Genomic DNA, 13,091 nt, shown 5'->3' on the forward strand with positions numbered 1-13,091 from the left:
GAAGTGTGGAAATCACTCCAAGCAGTCTTCCACCTGAGGAAAAAAATATATTAATAGGTATAACCAGCAAGGACCATCCTCCCTTCCCTCGCTGCTGCTGTTCTCAGTACACGACAACTTGCCAGGCATATCTGCAGTGAGGTTTGTTAACCATGGCTCTGCAAGACAACTGGTGAGAAGAAAAGAAAAAAAAAAAAAAAAAAGACTTGAAAGCATCTGAAAGTCAGTCTGAAATAAATCCTGCAGTCACGTAATGCTGCACTGGGTCCTGGGAAATGAGAGCTGCCAACTCTGCTACCAGTAACTGAGTAAACAGAAGAGTGAAACTGCTGGAAAATAACTGCTAATAGGACCGGGAAGAAAGTGCCAACCGAATTTGTAACAGGAATCACAGCCACAGCAACACGTCTGCCTGACCTGCAGCACAACGAGTAGTTCACAAGTCTAGTCCATCCAGCAATGAAGAGCTCTAAAAGCTATAAATCTTACAATCATTCATTGCAAAGCGACAACCGTTACCGAACCAGAAAGGCGCCACCTCTAATTTGTCTCTGTACCTCTCTAATAAGACATTTATGTCTTAATTGTAATGTGCGTTTTAAAAAATACGTTTGTACTGTCTTTCTATTTAACATTTAAAGGGAATCTTCATGTCTTTGTGTGCAGGTTTACTTTGTTCTTGGTGTACTGCTGAAGCTCTTCCTCCTCAAATCCAGCATGGGCCCTTCTTTCAGAAGCTCTATGGAGCTGGGAGCTCAGAGCTTCTAGAAGAGAGAGGACCGAATTAGCATCCGTACCAGGGGAAGATGCAATAGTGGAATAAAGCCCACCTGGATTTAAAATTGTTCTGCAAAATCTTCTTTACAGCTCATCAGCCCAAAACCCATACCAAGCTTACTCAATATGCTACAGTTCTAACCTACAGTGCTGGTAAGAGCATCCAAGTATATTAGCAAACCAAAATTAAGTGCTAGTAAAGGTAATAAGTACTTACTAGAAGCTAACAGTAACACAACCTTGCTGGAAACATGAATACCAGTTAGGATTTTCCAGAAGTGTGTCACAGCTGCATATGACTAAGATCAGACTTCCCCAAAAAATTTCAACATGCAGCCACTAAGTACTCTATGTCATTGTGCATTACAGAAAAGCTCTCCAAATTTAGGTACGATGTATTACCTTCATAAATGTTAAAACACCTGTTTCCACACTGAAGTTCCTCTGTGCCAGAATCCTAAGAAATGTACCAGCTTTCAAAATTAATGTGGATTTTTCTCTAATGAATAGCCATATGACACAATCTTTTGCATAAGCAATATTTCAAGCCCTCAACTTTTGTTATTTTTGCTTTTAACTACTTCCAAGATGACATAAATTCAAGTCCTAAAACTAATAAGTGGAGCCTCCAGGGGTTCCACCTAAATCTTCCTAGCACAAAAAGGAAACGATGAAAGAAAAGCCAGCACATGCAGCCAAACTTCACATATTCAGTGAGATACCTTAAATTTAAATACATATTTTTAAATAGCTGCCATATATTTCTGTTTCTTAGCTAGCAAAGAACTTGCTGAGTAACTGCTACGCTGCACCTGATCTATCAGGAATACCGAAACATCTTGAATTCAGTAAATCTGTAGTTTGGCAAGGAAGGGTAAGAGCAGCAAGCAAAGGCAGGGCCAGCAAAGATTCAGATTCCAACTCTGTAGCAAGCCTGGGTAAATTCATTTGATAGCCTGTACTGAAATGAAGGCTACCTGGACCTTCCCCCTGTTGTTGTCACCTATCAAAGCTTCACAGAAATTAACAAAAATAAGCCTAAAGTACTACAAACACCTCTGTCTAGCTCTAAACAGCATATTCCTTATGGTCATTTACAGAGTCATACTCAGCTCTGCCAAGTAATAGAAAAATATTCTTTTTTGTTGTTGTTTTAGAGTTTGTAGGAATGCTAAGAAAAATTATGAGGTATTTACTTAAAATGTATGTGGGTAGATTAATCAAAGAATCATAGGGAAGGTTGGAAGGGACGCAATAAGGACCATCAAGTCCAACCCCTGGCTCCACACAGGACCACCCAAAAATCAGACCCTGTGGCTGAGAGCATTGTCCAAACACTTGTTGAACTCCCTCAGGCTCGGTGCTGTGACCACTGCCCTGGGCAGCCTGTCCCAGTGCCCGACCACCTCTGGGTGCAGAACCTTTCCCTAACCCCCAGCCTGACCCTCCCCTGTCCCAGCTCCATGCTGTCCCCTCGGGTCCTGTCGCTGTCCCCAGAGAGCAGAGCTCAGCGCCTGCCCCTCCGCTCCCCTCGTGAGGGAGCTGCAGGCTGCCATGAGGCCTCCCCTCGGCCTGCTCTGCTCTGGGCTCAACAAACCAAGGCACCTCAGCCACTCCTCATGTCTTCCCCTCCAGACCCTTCATCATCTTTTTTGCCCTCCATTGGACACTCTCTAATAGATTTTTGTCCTTTTGAAAAACAAGTATCACACAGGAGGCACACTTACAAAGCAGCAGTGTTTCAGAGGACAGGACACCCTACGCTGTCTACCAGCACTGCTACACAAATCTTCCTCAGATTGACAGATTTTGGTGTTCTGTTATATAAAAAAAAAAAATAGCAATCTAATTATGTTGATGTATCTGGTAAACAGCTTGCACCATAGCCATTAAAATCTGTTGCTGCAATACTACTAAAAATTATTTCAATATGAACTTTTGATAAATTGTCTATGGTTTTATTCTGCCACAGTAGCATGGACTATTGTCCTACTTAAGGAAATACAGCAAAGGACATTAAATACAGCAGCATTGATCAGGCAAAGTTTTAGCTTTGAAAAAAAGGATCATAAAACTGAAACATGTCACCATTACTTCATTCTGATAGCCAGACTAGGGCCATAGAGCAAATCGACAAAGGGAAATTGCTCTTATGTGCATCTAAATATGGGGAATATCAGATGATCAATAGTTACTTGTTTGCTATTTTTCTGTCTAATGATTCATAACACAGTAATGTCTGCAGCAAAAAAAAATCATTGCACAGCTTCATAAACTTTCCTTAAAAATGTCAATTTGCATTTATGAGCGATATCTCACGGCTGATGGCCATTCATCATTAAATCCTCATTAAATCCACAAAAAAGGGACCGTACAGGCCATGGCCACACAAATCTCTCACAACCCACGGCCTCACAGAGCCTAACCAAGATGAAGCCTACAGCAAGGGAAGGGAGGTCTTCATCTTCAGCCCCTGATCAAGGCTCTTTTCACGGGTGTGACAGAAAATGACCAAATTCTTTACCTACAGATCACTAAAATGCTTCTAAAATAGAATGAATTTGGGATATTGTAGGGGGAAAAAAAGATTGCTCAAAGTACAGCTCAACAGTTTCCTCAGCAGAGAAACACACGTGGGACCTGTGCAGTTGAAAAGAGCAACACAATATTTGGGAAGGGCCTGAGTAGAGTAGGGATGAGCCTGGCTGACATCGAAATTTTTTTTTTCAGAATAATGAGAATCAAAAGCTTATTGTGAAAAATTGTAGTGTTGCATAATTTAGTGATGATCGGGTGATAAAATGGCAGCTGAAAGTCAAAGGAAAGAAAATAGGTATTAAATATAATGTAAGAAATGACAGGTTCTTAGTCATTACCACCCAAGAAGGAGATCTCAGATATACACTGGACAGCTCTATGAGGAGTGCGAGAAATACCAAAAGAAAACAGCACGTAAAACATTAATAACGAATGGGATTGAGAGCAAGAGAGAAAATACTGGTGTGTCACTGCACAGAACTCCATGGTGTGCCCATATCTCAGGCTCTGCAGACAATACCACCTCAAATAGAGCTGAACAAGAAAAAAACAGGTGACAAAAAACTATGAAATATGGCACATCTAACAGGAGAAGAAAAAAAAACAGTATTTTGATATTGCAGCTGGTAAAATAAGACAACAAAAGCACCTGACACAGAAGTATAATATCATGAATTATAAGGTAAATATGAGGAGGGAACAATTCCTTCACAGTTCCACACAACACAACCGGGCCACGAATGAAGTTATCGAGAAATGTAAAGCAAACCACAGAAAGCCCAGCTGAAGGACTTTCACCACAGGATACTGCAGGGGCCAAGAGCTGAAAAGTTTACCTTGATTTGTGTAGGATTACACCATCAGCAGCTATTAATAGTTTGTTGTAGCTGCAGCTGAGAAAGTCCTGCTTGTTCCCAGAAGCTAGGAATGTAAATCCAGGACATGTATATGGGAAAGATGACTTTAATGGCCCTGCTCCTTGCACTCCTTCCCCAGCCACCAGCCATTTTATAAGACAACTTGTGGGCCAGACAAGTCCACGTCCTGCACAGCTGCTCCTATCACTTCTCTGTGCAAATATGCAAATGCCTGACGTAGGTCACAGGTAGATGAGAGCATCCCAAGGGGAATACAATTTACTGGAAAATGGAAAGGACACGATATGCAAACTGCCGTCCTCCTTCCCACTCCATCCTCCTGCAAAGGAGAACCTGACTTGATATACTTTGCAGTTAGCACAGAGTTCCTTCTAGTTTAATACTCAAGTGCAGCACAATCCCTTTACTTTCCTATTCAATTTACTGAACTTCAGATACCACAGATATATCTTCCCCCTCCTGGAGAGCTCCAGACGGTCACTTCTTCTTTCCCAACAGTATATTTAAGGGTAGAAATATAGTTTATGATACCAAATTGTCTAATACTTACAATCTGTTTCTGTGTAGAAGGATCATTTTTCCATGCAATATTAAAGGATAAATATAACAAATAGTGAAGGCTGGATAAATAGTCTCCTCTCCCAATTTAAAATCTACAGCATTTTACACCAAAGTAATTTTAACTGAAAGGAAAATCTAAGTGGTCATTCATCATGGGGAAGAAATGCTGTTATTAGTCTCCAACTCTAACAGCTGAAACCTATAAGAGACCATCACTGTTCCCAACAAGTCAAAAATACTTTTTTAAAGTATTGCTATAAAATTCTGGTGCTTTGCACTTTCATTGTGACACCTTCAGGAACCACAATTTCCAAGGAAATGTAAAAACTGTGAGACGCATTCAGTAACGTGGACATCTCACACGTAATTAACTTCTGTTGACAGTATTTTGTTCCCCTCTCTTTCTTTAATAGTATTTTAATTATGGAGGCCAATTTCAAAGTATCAGTTTTCAAAGCTTAAAGTATTGCTAATGCCTAATAGGTCTGCAGACAATATTCTATAGATGATTTCAGGATTTGTTTCTGATGTAGCAGTTAAGAACAGATGCTGAAACAATCTGTAGGTAATTTGTAGGTAACTACTTCAGAAAGATGACTGTTAAAGGACACTTACCTGGAGACTGCTCAAATCCACAATTTTTTTTTCTTTGTAATTAATGTGCAAATTTAGAGGCTAAGTAACAAAAAAGAAGTAGGGATGATGGTACCATATCTGTGCGTCAGTGTGGTTATGCTTCTGTTTTTAATAAATGCCTTTAAAATGCATCATTAGAATTTATTTACAATTTTGTTGTCATCCTAATGGAAATATATTGCCCAAAAAAATAAGAACAAAGGGATTTAAAAAATCAGAGGATATGCAGAACAGTCTGTTCCTAGATGCAAGAGGAAAAAATAATATAGCCAGAAAATATAAACTATAAGGCGGTAAAACAAAAAGGAGGAAAATCATAGGCACATGTAAACCTAAAACCAATCATCTGAAGATAACCGTGATTCAAGCTGAGACAGTCTTTCAAAGTTCTACTTCACTAAAAATGAGTGTTTAAACGTGTGAAATTTCAAATATTTAAGTTTAGTAACACAGAAAATCTAGTTCTATTCATAAAAATCCCACTATCATTCAAAATATTCTGTACCAGCATATTTATATGATAATAAGGTCAACCAACTTAGAACGTGGTTAAGAAAAATGACTCTTTGAAGTATCTGTTTTCCAATACTACGACAGTTCTACGTATAGCTTCCAATTTGGCTTATCTGGGTCGCAATTGTTCATCATGCAATTTCAGAGTTCCTTTTTTCAGTAGTCTTTAATAAGATCAATCACAATGTAAATTTCATTGCAACCACTAATAACTACGTACTAAAGGACTAGATGAAGAGGTACTTAGGAATGCCAGACAAGGAGAAGGTAATGTCTCTCAGAAGAGTTAACAGGTACCTAGAAGTCTATAATAAAATTGATGACTTCAAAAGGTTTTATACTAGTGAAAGATTTTTAAAACACAAGTCTTAAAGTTTTATGCATACATCTGATGGCAGAAGGTTAAAAACAGTTGCAAACTTTCATGGTTTTATGCTCCCTCAAAAGCAAGCTAGCCAGATATATAGAGACTGCTCTGAAGGATTACTGCCTGATACCTACACCCTGACAAAAGAGGAGAAGCTCTCTTACATATGACTATCATAAGTAATGAAGTTAAAGAGATATTAAAATAAATAGACTGTCAAATCACCTCCAGCTGCCTTTTTATCATACTGCATCTGCTGAGTTAGCATCAGGATCAAGGCAGTTCTTAGGAGGATGAGGAAAAGCCCTGAGGTAGAAGCAAATATTAATTGATTGATTTTGTGTTTATGCTATAAAAAAAAAATAGGAGTTTTCATATGCAAATGTCCATGCCACTTTGAAAATGTGAATGTGTGAATTCTCCATTTCAATACAGCATAAAGAGGCACAATCCACCAGGCAAACCTTATCTTGAGAGACTGCGTACAGAGCGATTTAAAACATTCACGTGGAGAGTAGAGGTTTCCTACAGGCCACAGACACCAAATTGTGCCTGTTAATGACAAAATTCTCTAAGTCCCTAAGTTTTATTTGAAAGGCACTTTAGTTTTCTGAACAATTAGGCTGTAGCTTGTAGTCATTTTACAGTCAATATTTATATGTCAGTACTGAACTTCACCAACCGCAGTTTCAGAGATGTGATGTTGTCGATATAGTTCAGAGCAACTCCCACATCACCAGAATAAGCACGTTTTACACATTCTCTGCACAGAACTTTTCAACAGCATAACATTAATAATTTTAGGTGGCAATTAAGAAAAGACAGCTTATTCCCTAAATCCAGGAAACACCATTTCATCAACTCACCACAGCGTGATGTCAAGGCCATCTTAACATGGCCAACCCAACCAAAACCCAACACTTACCAGCTAAAATAAAATTAGAATTTCATCCCTGGGAAGATCAAATCTCCCCACAGGATGGGAAACATGTTCCAATGCACAGAAACATCCAGCAGCTGTAGAAGTACTTAGAAATACACCGGCCAACATTTGAAAGGAAATCAGAATGGTTTCATTTTAAGAAAATAATTCTTGTATTTTAGTGATATGAAGGACAGTGAGGAGCAACTGATATGAAGGAGCAGCAGGGTGAAGTTCCCCTTCACCACAGCTACCTCTGGTGTCTCCCAGGAGTACAAATATTCAGTAATTAAAGGGCTGAACCAGCTCCCAGGGCCAAACTCACCATCTCATCATCTTAAGACTGCCAATAAAGATGACAATTACAACTACATGCAACAGAACAAGATCTGCTCTTGTGCAGCACAAAATAAGATCGTAGTTGATTTCAAAGTGGTCGTCAGATAGCTAATACATTGTTAAGGGCTTTCATCGCTTTGATTTGGAATACAAAAGAATAAACGGCACTCACAAGCTTTCCGAGCAGTTCTACCACCACTCAACCCAACTGCAAGGTTTGGAAATGTAGTGAGCACGGTATTTATTCAAAGAAGCAAATAATACTGTAAAAGATACATATGCTAAAGGTATAAACGGCATCCAAAAGCCTCAACAGTGCAATTGCTAACTCATAGCATGCTAAATGGAATAATGACAGCATTTCCCTTTGCCTTCTCCAACCAACCTGGTCTACTCTGCAAAGTGTAAAAGCACGTATTACCTGCTTAACTCACTGTCAAATATAAGCTGTTTTTAAATACGGGGCAATTAACTATTGAAAATAAAAGGTACTGACACTATTAGAGCTTTATCCCCCTGGCTGAGTCGCTGTGCAGGTAATGTGCGGTGGCTGCGATTTCTGTTTTACAGAAGAAAGCCACGTACCCCTCAAGGCTGCCACAGCACAGCTGCTAATTCTGAATACCTCTCTTACAACTGGATCAGTAAACTCCAAGCGGGGATGAACAAATAAGGTAGGTGGGGGATTTAAAAAGGCAAGTGAAACAGAAATAGAAGTCTTTTTTTAGTAAGAAAAGCCTGGGGGAGATCTCACCACCGCTTTTCCCTGCTGAAAAATGCTATTTGCTTTTTAATTAAAGCTTTTGCGGTTTCTTTTTGCAGCCCAATTTTCACTGAGCAGCAGCACGTCTGTGGAGATGAAAAATGCACAGAGTAATGAATTTTAGATTTGGAAGAAGTCAGCTCTAGAAATAAAAAAGGCTTCCACACGTAGCCAAGATTTGAAGGTGAAGTGATTTAATGGCTGACTCGACTCATTATAATTATCATTATTCATGTCGTGGTGCCACCCAGAGGCTCTGTGTTCGGCACCATACTAATAATATACTCTCAACAATAAATCTGTTTGCAAAACTATGCAAGGATGTAAGGGACCAAGCAGACTTGAAGCAAGGGGAAGAGTGGATGCATGAGAAGTAGATGGGAAAAGAAACTTCAGCAGGCAGCTACCAACACATTTGTCAATGCTGCTTTGCTTCTTCAAACAGGAAAGTAAACTCTGTAGGGTGAACAATTTGGCATAGTCTATATTGAGTCAAAAATAAAGAGCTGTATGACAATGCTGGTGTAATAGAATAGCAAAAACCAATTCGGTGCTTCCAGTCAAAATCTTCAGGCTTTTAACCTACATTAGTTTATTCCTTTCCAAGTGAAAAAGTAGGCTTTCTTGGTAGCATATTTAGCAAAACTCTTTGCTGACAGTTGCCAATAACCCTTCTCATTCAGGAAAACCAGCTCTTTACGTAACTCTCTAAATTAATAATTAAAAATAATTACAAATTCTGATTAGACATACCCAAATATGGTACGTGCATCAGAGCAGTGGGATGGGGCACAGCTCTGAACGTACAGAGGAGGTGGAGGTGTCAAGCTATTGCCTTTTATGATCTCTCAAATTCCCCAGGTCAGACCCTTCACTACGTCAATCATGGAGCTCGTGTAGTCTTCTCACCAAAATGTAGCTGTGATTCAACTGACATGCAATGACAGTTTCTTACACTGACAGAATTGACCCTAATTGCAATAAAAAAAAACACCAGCAAATAGCTGTGATGCCGTGGATGTGGACTCCGGAGCTTTGCGATGCTTACTTATTTTCATTAGCTCTCCTAAAACTCGTTTCAAAAGGATATTTACATCTATGATGTGAAAAACAAGAATCAATTTGTTTTAACTTTCGTGGTAATCAGATCCAGCTGCAGGAAGAAATAATTACATTAAAATAATTCTAATTATTGAACCAAATAGCATGCTACTTCCCAGGTACCTTGGGGCTCATTGTAGGTGAGTAAAGCAGAATATTCTACATTTGCCACGAGAAAACTCAGCAGTAGTGATATTAATGTATATTTTCTGCTTCATTGCCTTTGAGTGTATCACTGCTCATCATCCACAAGGCTTTTTCAGCCCGTATTTGTGCAGTCAGAAGTCTATGAAGTACCAACAATCTCTAGGAGAACGCTGAACCAGACCTCCCTTGATGTTTACCAAAGACACCCGTCTCTTTATTCTCAATGGCACAGCGCTTCTGGTTAAATAAAACATAACTGCGGTCGGTAATTCCCAGTCAGCCCTGTAAGGATACAAGGTCAATTATTTCATCCTTGTAAATTAAAGACTGGAAACAGCACACCAAATAACTAAAAGCCTAACAACAGGCAGGCTGTTTTCATTACACTTCATATCAATAACAGTTGTCAAAATGAAAAGAACTGAATTCAAGCTTCATTTGCTTCCTACAAGCCATTAGTAAATGTGTAAGTTTCTGTTTTGATAGGCAAGGGAAGCCTTTATAGTCTCATAAATGTAAAAATAAAAGATCTAATTTATTCACTCATCAGCAATGGAGGATATAGTTTGACAAGTTTATGTGCCTCAGCACACACACACCAATTAAAATGGTGAGGATGGGTGATCACGTAAATTTCTGGTGTACCACATATGGCAACCTTGTGAGACTGTCATGAAAATTAGAAGATCTTGATCCTGAAGAAGACATCTGCTCCATCTCCTTTTCCCACAAGAGGCTCTTGCTACACCTAATCATTCCTGAGGCATTTCTGCCTAGTTTGGTCTCCCAGGCTTCCATGGCAGAACTATCAGGTCCTCACTTTACAATCTCCTCTGTAATTTTGCAATAAGTCACTATTATCCCAAATACCCTGCCTACAGCTCTTTTCCTGCAACTTTATTTCAACACTTGTTTTAACCAGAAACATAAAAGGTCTTATTTTTGTTCTTGTCTTTTACAGCAGACATAACAGAGATCTGTTGTATTCCTCCTGGTCCACTCTCAGGTTAAATAACCCCAAATCTCTCATTATTCCCTCAGATCGTGCTGTGTAGATGTCATAACCATGACATCTTGAACGTACTTCGAATTCTCTATTACGAGTCTGTACCCTGCTGGAAAGGCATTACCAGAGCATTAACAAAGTCCTCCTGCCTGTTCTTCATAGAAAAAATCTTACTTTTTTAGTTCAGTTCTTGAAGTAATTTGGAATTTTCATTCCGCATCCTGACACAGTCACAACCTCTCCCACCTTCTTCACATCTGCAAATTTAATGAGAATCCCTTCTAGTGCACCATCTGGGCTGGTAATAACAACTAATCAGCGAAAGTCTTTGTTGAGCTCCATTCAATATCCTCCCGGTCTCACAACAAGCCACTCATAACTGCTCTCTGAAAATGGTTTTCCAATGAGCTGTGCATTCACTATGACCTAAACCACCTTTATTCAGCTTCAAGCATCACGAGAAGGAAAATCCAAGACCTTACTAAACACCCCAAAACATGTCACCCACCAATTATTCTCTCTCGTTAAGTCTTGCCACTTTCTCATTGAAAAATCAGATTGGTTTGACACCGTTTGACTGCTTCCTGTTGATTGATCATTATCTGTTCATTTGAGGATGTTAGTGCCTTTGATATTTTTTTCCTTTAATTCTAAAGGATAATAAATAAGAAGGATAATACTCTATAATAGTTCCAAGTGATGAAGTGGACATAGCAATATATCAGCACGATCAGTCTGATGAGCAGCATGCATTCAAAACTCACTAGAAGTGCCAAACAACTCCACCAGGAAAATTTGCTGTTGTAAAGAGCAGAGAAATGGCACACATCATGTTCTTTCCAACTCAACCACAGAAAACAAGTCGTTGACCACCTCAAAGTTTGAGCACGGCATTCATTCTTGGTGGAACTTCAGGTTTACGTCTGCCTCTGCATCATGGCTTTGAGGTAAGAGTCTCTTTTTAAGAGATGGTAATAAATGGCTTTGTAGGAACACCGGTATTTCTGTGAGTCAATGTTTCTTGTCTGCCAATGACTGTAGATCAAACGCACTGAGTGTACAATTAACAGCCTACTTTTCCAATTATGTACCCTCACAAAAGCCGAAGTTGATATATCTGTCATAAAGAAAGAACACAATACACCATATCTGAACAAACTGCTATAAAAAAGGATACAACTTTATGTTTTCTAAACAAACAATAACAACAAAATACAGCTACCTTATCTGAAGGCAAATATGCACCAGGACAGCAGCTAAGCATTCTTGAAATGCTACTTTTTTTTTCTTATCTTCACCAGCTTTTTAGTCGCAAGTACCCAACGCCTTTTAGCTGCTTGGTTTGAAAAAGAAAATCAAAGAGATGAGAACCAGGAGGAGAGCAAACAGGTAACCATGCTCCAGTTCAAAAACTGGGATCCCTCTTGCCCCATTGTCAGAAAAAAATCTTGAGTGTAGCCCTACATTCGCTGTAGAGCAAAATTTGCATGAGAATATTAAAGAGAAATTGGGAATGTTACAGCAGAATTATTCAGAATTTCTTCTTACTGCCCATATACAGGTCGTCTCCAAAAGCAGAGATTTTAGAAAGTGCAGTCTCCTTCCTGAGATAGAGAAACACAACAAAAATGAGAAGTAAAAGATTTTTCCCTGCTTTTTCCAAACATTTAAGAGGTGAGAGAACAGGAATACTCGGAGTTTTACATCAAAACCACAGGTCTCCTCTACCACAGCTCACTCAACAGGATTTGCAAACCCAAGATGAAAAGAAACTTTAGCATTTGTAAGTGAATACTGAGCAGGCTGCTAAGAAAGTCTGTCTTCAAGGCAAGTGTTTCTGATGGAAGCAACACACTTCCCTAGTCTACAAGACTTGCGAATTAGTCCTCAGTTTTGTTTTTTCCTTACTTAGCCCAAAGTGCTCCAAAGCAGTAACCTTCTTAACGCCTTCTCTTTGCAACTGTAAAAACTGACAAGAATTCAGGTACAACACAAGGAAGATCAGAACATTTCACTGTAGTCATAAGAAAATGCCAAATACGTTGGCTGGAATCTCAGAGGTTAAAACTCCATCAGGAAAGGATTAGCAAGAATACAGAGAATTTTATCCCTCGAGACTTGCTCCAGATGACCCATGACGGGGATGTGCTTCTCATACCTGATGGTGAGATCTCATCAGGGTGGGTGGGAAGAAAACCTTTACTGATAAACAGTCATATTTCTCATGAAATGTTTGTGATGAAAGAAAGCAGGTCCAAAGAAAATAAATCATACCCCATCTGTTTAAAAGCATACGGTTATTATCCTCCTGTAACAAATCGTGTTCGGCTCCAAAAAATTGTACTTTAGTACTTCTCCCTGCGCTACAAAAATTAGTTCCAGGGGAAAAACAACTGACACAAGGTAATTTTATAACAGTGTGGCATTTATAAAAAATTAATGTTTCTGTTAATTGATTGGCTGAGGGAAAATATGGAGACAATCCAGCTAAGTTTGAGTTTGATGACAATGCTTGCAGGGAAAGAAGGCAAAAATCCCAGTGC

At 39.2% G+C, this 13,091-nt stretch overlaps 1 protein-coding gene across 5 annotated transcripts in view; it reads right to left on the reverse strand.

Annotated features, from left to right (window-relative positions):
- The window catches only part of TRAPPC9 (trafficking protein particle complex subunit 9), a 479,897-nt gene that overhangs the window by 191,997 nt on the left and 274,809 nt on the right, over positions 1-13,091 (reverse strand). The window lies entirely within an intron of this gene.

This window comes from Anas acuta, chromosome 2 (genome assembly GCF_963932015.1).
Source record: "Anas acuta chromosome 2, bAnaAcu1.1, whole genome shotgun sequence".
NCBI lineage: Eukaryota > Metazoa > Chordata > Aves > Anseriformes > Anatidae > Anas > Anas acuta.